Source organism: Petaurus breviceps, unplaced genomic scaffold (assembly GCF_028583685.1).
Source record: "Petaurus breviceps papuanus isolate PSGF00001 unplaced genomic scaffold, PetGlider_PUasm1.0 90977, whole genome shotgun sequence".
Lineage (NCBI taxonomy): Eukaryota > Metazoa > Chordata > Mammalia > Diprotodontia > Petauridae > Petaurus > Petaurus breviceps.
In genome coordinates this window covers 980,855-989,128 of record NW_027187391.1, presented here as the reverse complement: position 1 = coordinate 989,128, position 8,274 = coordinate 980,855, and positions in this window count along the sequence as shown.

The following is an 8,274-nucleotide window of genomic DNA, read 5'->3' as shown; positions in this document are numbered from 1 at the left end:
TAACTTCACTGGACCTCAGTCTTCTCATCTGCAAAGTGAAGAGTTGGGATAGATGATTGTAAAGGTCCCTTCTATCCCTAACACACAGCAATTCTTTGATTCATTCTGTTCCCAGCTCTCAGGCAGCTCAGGGCTCATGATCTACTGATGAGTGGGTCACAGAATCTTTATATGTGAAGCACAATATATCATTACTATAGGCTTTGTTTCAGAAGGTCTCTCCTGACTCAAAGGGCCTGGGTACACTTTAGAGAGCTCCCACTTCCCTGACTCATTTTCCCTAACCAGATGAAACCAAGGACCTTTAGTGTTAGGAATACCTCCAAGGTCACCCTACAGTTCCTGTTACATAATCTTTAGGCTCACAAGGTTCAAAAACATAAAATCAGTTTAACTTATAAGCTGGTGGTCCAGTGGACAGAGTGCTGGGTTTGCAACCAGGAAGAGTCATCTTCATAAATCCAAATCTGACCTCAGACACTTACTAGCTATGTGACCCTGAGCAAGTCACTTAACCCTGTTGGCCTCAATTCTTCATCTATAAAATGAGCTGGAGAAGAGAATGGCAAACCACTCCAGTATCATTGCCAAAAAAACCCCAAAACCCATATGTAGTCACAAAGAGTACAATACAACTGAAATGACTAAACAACACAACGGCAACAGAAAAGACTAGCATCTGAACCCATAGGCAGTCAGGAGATCCTACCTCTAACAATGCTAGAAACTTATGCAATATTTGTGACTTATAGTATTGTCATAATTGAGAAGTCTAGAAATAGTGGAGGCTGGTGTTGGCAATTCCCCAATGTTCTCCACTGTCTGTTTTTCCCTCAGCTCCCAGCAAGTGGTCATCACTCATCCCAGGGCCTACTGGCTGGTAGCTCTGCCTCCTATATAGCTCATTCCCAACCCTATTTTAGCTGTATTTGCTGCAATTTCATTTCTTTGCTGATATTCACAATTCTGACATTTTCCAGCAGATGGCATTCATCACCTGCCCTGGGGCACAAGCTCTTTAGACACACACATTTGAAGTATCTCTGGAATCCTTACTTTACCCAATTTGAAACTCAGGTAAAACTTTTTCTTTCCTTAGAAAATCTTTTGTCTAAGGGCTTTCAGAAGACTATGAAATTATTTCTTTCCTAATGCTGTTTTAATGAGTCTTTACTTTCAATCCTCTTCAGAGTTATGGTGAGTCTGGGTGCCTTTCTCTCTTCTCCAGCACTTAGGAGACACATCTTCCATTTTCACCAGCACACCCCTGCTGGGTCTCAGAGTACAGGGGAAGATGCTTGTCCTTTTCCTGATTTTTTTTTCTTATCCTCCTCCTTCCCCTACCCTTCATCGACTGAACTAGGTTACTTAAATTATCTTGAGGCTTCTTTGAAAAGGGCTTCCAAAAGGGAGTAAGGTGAAACAGAGCTCTTAGGGTACTCTTAGGGAGAATTATATCTGTAATACTCACTACATTGCCTTAACATTGTCCTTTCATGACAATGTGGTTCTTGGATGTCCATTTAATGCTATGGTATCCCTAATTTTCCACAATAAGTTTTAATTCTAGGCCAATTTTTATTTGCCACCCAGTAAGCTTCTGGGATACCTACCACCTTTAGTTGGTCTATGGTCAAGGAGAGCTAACTTTTATATATATGAAATAATGAGTCTGTTATATACTTTTTAAAAAGCATGTGTTAAATTTAACATGATAGTACCAACATTACACTGTTTGCATCCCATATATCAGTCTTTCTGTTCTTTTTTGTTTCTTCACAGCCCTCCCCTCCAAATAAAATTTCTCCCTTGCAATAAAACAAATGAACATTTGGTCATGTCTGAACATGTGTGTCTCATTCTGTACCTACCTTATATCATTTTTCCATCAAGAGGGGGAAAATATGTTTCAACATCAGGCTTCTGGAGTCATGACCAGTAACTACCTTGATCACAGTTCTTAAATCTCTCAAAGTTGTTTTCCTTTGCAACCTTATAATCATTTTATGACTTATTTTCCTGTTTTTCTTTTTTACTCTGCATCAGTTCACACATATCTTCCCCAGCTTTTCCTGAATCTATCCCTTTCATTATTTCTTATGGCATAATATTCCATTATATTCACATATCATAGGTTGTTCAGTCATTTCCCAATTGATAGGTACCTACTTTCTTCTCGTAATTTGCTATAATAGAAAGTGCTGTAATCAATATTTTAGTATATGGGTCCTTCTACTATGTCTTTGATCTCTTTGGGACATATGCCTAATAGTGGTATCTTTGGGCCAAAGGTTATATATAATTGAGTGATTTTTTGAGAAAGGTACCAAATAGCTATCCAGAATGGTTGGCATAATTCACAGTGTCTCAGTGTTCCTGTCCTTTCAAGCTTCTCCAACAATTGCCATTTTCCTTTTTTGGTCATATTTGTCAACGAGAGGGATGAGATAGCACTTTAGAGTTGCTCATTTGTCTCTTTAAAATTATTATTTACTTTTTTCATATAAAAGCATCTAGATGACACAGAGTATAGAATATTGGGCTTCTGAGTCAGAAAAAAATGAGTCTGAATCATACCTCAGACACTAATTAGCTGGGTGACCCTGGTAAGTCATTTAAACTCTCTCAGCCTCAGCTCCTTATCTGTAATAAGGCAATAATAGTAGCATCTTCCTCATAGAGTTGTAGTGAGAAGAAAATGAGGTAACTTTAAATGTTTTTCAATCTTCAAATGCTGTATAAATGCTATTATTATAATATAGTTGTCAATAAGTTGCATTTCTTCTTTTGAGAAATACTTGTTCATATGTTTGTCATTTATCTTTTGGGGGAACAACTTTTGATCTTACATATTTGTAATATCTATGTATATATCTTGGATATATTTTGTATCTTAATCACAAAATTTTCTTCAAAAATTTTTCCCCAATTCACTATTTCCCTTCTAATTCTAATTCTAGCTGCATTGATTTGGTTTGTGGAAAAGTTGTCTATTTTATGCAATCAAAATTGTCTTTTTATATATTTTTTATAATCTCTAACCCTCCTTTAGTCAAGAACTCTTCCTTTGTCTATAATTATAAGATCATCTTCTATTCTAATTTGTTTATGAGGTAACCTTTTATACTTAGGGCATGTCTGTGTGGTATATGCTGCTAGATGTTAGTCAAGTTTTTCTCAGAATGCTTACTAATTTTCCCAAGATTTTTTGTTTCATAGCGAGTCCTTACTGAAATTAAAAAAAAAAATGTAGCTATTTTCAGTGTTGCTATATTCAACAGAGGTATTCTTGGAGAGTTTTAAGTGAACGGATTCTCTGTAAAGCAAATCATTCTCTTATTGACTCTCACTGGAATTCATAGACATTTAACCTTTGCTGTTGTGATTGGCATGCATTTGGATATTGTTTCTAACTCTCTAGCTTTAAGTCTCCGTCTTTTTTTTTTCTCCTACCCCCTTCCTCCCACCCCAGTTCCCTATGGAGCATTTAGTGGACTTGAACTGCCAAACATACCAAAAGAGTTCATCATTTAAAGGAATCCTACCATAAATCTTCTGTATTATGCATAATCACTCTATGATTTATTTGTCTAATAAACTCATATTTTTATATACTGAGTATTCTTAAAGTGGGGCCCCCTCTTACCCTATTAGAAAGTTAAATTGGGCTTCTGAAAGATCAACAATACATAATTTAGGGAGCATTGGATTTAGAATTTGGAAATCTGATTTGGTGACTTTGCATCCATCTCAGACCTCCTAATACAAAACCCAGAAACTATGAACTATTGATAGCTATCAGGGTATAATCATATTGGATATCATCTAGTCTCTCCTCTTCCCTATGATCTTTGAAATCCCATGATTAAACCAACATAACCCAATAAGCATGGTGCTTCTGAGAACTAACTTTCATATCTGGACCCTTCTATCAGCATTGCCTTTGATAACCAGATTCCTTGGTCTGCATTGGCAGCATTCTGGAAATATCCAAATTTCTAAGGCATAATCAGTCCCAACAGAGATAATATACCTAATACTTCTCCTCCTCACCCTTAAAACTATGTCATTAAATTCAGATGCAAGAGTACAGATCCTAGTAGAGAATATGGACTATCTTTGAGTTAATGTTAAGGACCCTCCTATAGTTCAAGGCGAATTTAGAATGAGGATTCATTTAACTACCCATATTCCCCACCAGCACCCCTAGTGATTTTTATTAAGAAAAAAAAATACATTTATATCCCGTGACCCAGAGATCCCATTGCTAGATGTATACCCCAAAGAGGTCAAAGTTAAAAAGAAAGTTCCTAATACACCAAAAGACTTTTTTTTTAGTATCAAAGAAATAGAAACAAGTAAATGCTCATTGATTGAGAAATGACTAAACAAATAGCACTGTGCTGCAAGAAATGATGAATATAAAGCACGGAAAGATTGCTATGATCCAATGTGAAGAAAAACAATGTAAAAATGTCTGCAACAGTACAACTAGAAAGAACACTGGAAAAAGAAAAAAAAGACTAGAAAAAGATACTACTATGCAATTGAGATAGCCAAGATCAATACTTAAAAAGAAGTGTGAGGATGCATCATTCTTCCAAAAGTGGGGGACTATACATATAGAGCACTGGATGAATGTGTTGGTCAGTTTTGTTGAACTTTGAAGTTGGGTTTTTTTTTGTTTGGTTGGGGTTTTTTTGCCTTTTTTTTGGAGGGGGAGGGAAGGGCAATTGGAGTTAAGTGACTTGCCCAAGGTCACACAGCGAGTAAATGTTCTGTCTGAGACCAGATTTGAACTCGGGTCCTTCTGACTTCAGGGCCAGTGCTCTATTCACTGCACCACCTAGCCACCCCTTTAAGTTTTTTTTTTTTAATGCTCTGACAATTAGAGTTAATCTTTGGTCAAAGGATAGGGCATAGGAAGTGATGGTGGCATAAAAACAAAGTTATCTATGCAAAATTGGAAAAATAAAGGCCGATAAGTTAAGTTATACAAACATTAGCAGTTGTACAATGCTACTAATGAGATTTGGACTATGATTTATACTATTAAGCTATTCTTTTAGTGTGATGTACTCTTTATATAGGCCAGCAATTCAAAAATGATGTCCTAGGAATAACTTAGAATCATAGAATTTTCAATCTGTATACCTGATGTAGAAAGAGGCTACATGACTCACCTAAAAGCATATGGCCTGTTAGTGATAGTGCTGAGGCCAGAACCCAGGTAATCTCACCTTAAGTAATTCAGACATCTATCAAACACTTGCATTTTGGGAGGCATGGTGCAGAGTGATTGGGATGGGAAAGCAAAAACAAAGACTGTTTTTGTTTAAGGAGTTTCTATTTTACTTGGATCTGAAGGAAGACGGACCATAGAATGTACACGAATAAAGAGTATAAAGACAATTGAGAGGATCACTAACAACTTGGGGGATCAGGAAAGTTTTAGAGTTAAATATAGCACCTGAGCTATATTTTGAAGGAAGTTAGGAACTCCAAGTATCATAGAAGAGGGAGCACGTTCCTTGCAAGGTCATACATATGAGGGCGAAAGGGAATATCGTCCATTGAGAACAAAAGGCTAACCTAATGAGATTTTAGAAAGAATTTTAAGTTGGTTTGGCAGAAGAGGAATCTGGGAAAAGGTATGACTCCCTCTCTCTCAAGTCTCTGTGAGGTTTATAGTAATATAGAGTCGAAACAAGGGCATAATGACAAGCAGCTGGGTGACTAGCACATAGCCTTTAGGCAGTTTCCAGAAAAGGGCATTTCCCAGGTAAAATTCCTTGAATAGGTGAGTATAAAAATTCAATAAAACTTGGGCACAAGGTGTTGGGGAACCCAAAATGCAAACTTTGGGTAGATCCCAAACAAGAGCTGGTTGAATGGACTTAAAATATTACTTATAGCCCTCTCCTTCCCTGGAGTATCAATGAGGTCAGCATGACATTATAGATTTAAATAGTATTTGTTCATATAAAGCTAGATTCAAACAATGTGATAATTAACAAGGTTTTCCAAACAATACAATAAGTATTTTCCTACAGTATCTAGTCAGTCAGTTTGTCTGGAAGATAAATATGAAATAATTCTAATAAGAGACATAGGATGTAGCTTTAAAATACCAGGCTGAAGAGTTTGAATTTTATTTTAAAGGCAATAGATAATTTTGAATTTTGAATGACTCTGTGCCTTCAAACGAAATTTTGGTAGCTGGGGTGGAGGATGGGTTTGAGAGAGGAGAGAACAGATGGAAGAGAACAATGATGAAGCTATTATAGTAGTCAGGGTAAGAAATGATAAAAGCCTAAACTATTGTAGTGGCCATGTTGGTGATGAGAATGGGACAAATAGGAGAAATATTTTGGAGGCAGAATTGTGATAAATTAGCAATTGATTCAGGAATGGGGAACCTGTGGCTTCGAGGTTATATGTGGCCCTCTAGGTCCTCAAGTGTGGCCCTTTGACTGAATCCAAACTTCACAGAACACATCCTTTTATTAAGGGGACATTTGTTTTGTGAGGGTTGGATTCAGTCAAAGGACTGCCCTTGAGGACCTAGAGAACTACATGTGGCCTCAAGGCAGTAGGTTCTCCATCCCTGGATTGTATCATAGACCATAGACTCCATAGATTTGGAGTTAAAAGTTACCTCAAAAATCATCTTGTCATCTTGAGTCATTTTACAAATGAGGAACTGAGACCTAGAGAGATTAAGTGACTTGCCTACATTCACATAGGTTTCAAGTGGCAGAGCCAAGACTTAAACTCAGGACTTCCAACTATTATCATCACAATAGTCCAAGAAACAGGAGATGAGAACCTAAACTGAAGGAGTGACAAGGTACCTCCACCTTAGTGAGAATGGTGGTAAAGGGACAAATTCAAGAATCATGGAGGTAGAAATGATAACTTGGGATATGTCAGGGAAAGAAAATTGAGAAGTTGAGAATATTGTGAGTTTGGGAGACTGGAAGGATGGTGTAATTCTTGCTAGAAATAGAGAATTTTTAAGAGGGGTGGTATTGGGTGTAAATATATTAAGTTCTATTTTAGAAATGTTGAGTTTGGGATGTTATTTTCAAACATCTCTTAAGTAGTTGGAGAGATAGGGCTAGAGGTCAGGAAAGAAAATGGCTCTAGATATATAGTTATGCAGGTAGGAGGAGAATGAGGGGAGAGAAGTGTCACAAAAATCCAGAGAAGAGAAAACATCAAGGAAGATAAAGTGATCAACAATAACAAAGGGTGTAGAGAGATCAAGAAGGATGAGGACTGAGAAAAGTCCATCAGAATTGGAAAGGGTAGGAAGACAAAATTACACCAAAATATTTATAGGAGCCTTTTGTATGCTAGTAAGCAATCAGAAATAAAGAAGATATTCATTGATCTTGGCATGTCTAAACAAGTTGTAATGGGATATTGTTGTACCATAAAGAACAATCAATATGAAAAAAATACAGGGTGACATAGGAGGGCATATAAATTAATTCAAAGTAAGGTAAGCAGAGCCAGGAAAGCAATGGACACAAGGACCATGATAATGGAAATGGAAAGAATAAGAACAATGAATCAGAGCTCAATGCTGGGTGCCTGTAATGGCCACATGACCCTGAAGTAGGGATTTGAGAATGTTCTTTATTCCCTTCTTTGCAAAAGTGGGGGACTGTGGGTAGTGTTTAATGATTTTATAAAACTGCTTTTTCATCATCTTTTTTTTCATTCTTTGTTATAAGGGAGGGGGAAGGATATGTTGAGAAATGAAGGTGATATAAAAAAAGCTATAAGTTCAAGTTGCTTTTTGTTTGTTTTAAGAATCCTGTATGCCCTAAATTCCTAGAGCCATCAGTGAAACTTAAAGGGGTATGTCCTGTTCGCTTGTACTTCTAAATTTATGTTTTTCACTATTTCCTAGATATGTCTTCCAATCAATCCCTGTGGCCCTGTTCAAAACCCTACCCTAATCACTGGATCTTTGGTGGCCACAGGCTCAGAGAACAACACATGCAAAACTGTACTTGGAAAGAATGGCCTGGAAAGATTAATAACCTCCTCTAACCACAACTATAGCTACAAAAATAGCTATGATACCTCTAGATTTTGTCATTGAACCTCAGTTTTCTTATCTATAAAATGGAGACTATATTTGCACTTACTTATCTTACAGAGTAGTAGTGAGTACTATATAAATGTAAGCTATTTCCCAAGATAATAAAAGCCTCACTCTTGTGACTACAATCCTAGCTTTGTACAGGTGTCTCAGGGATC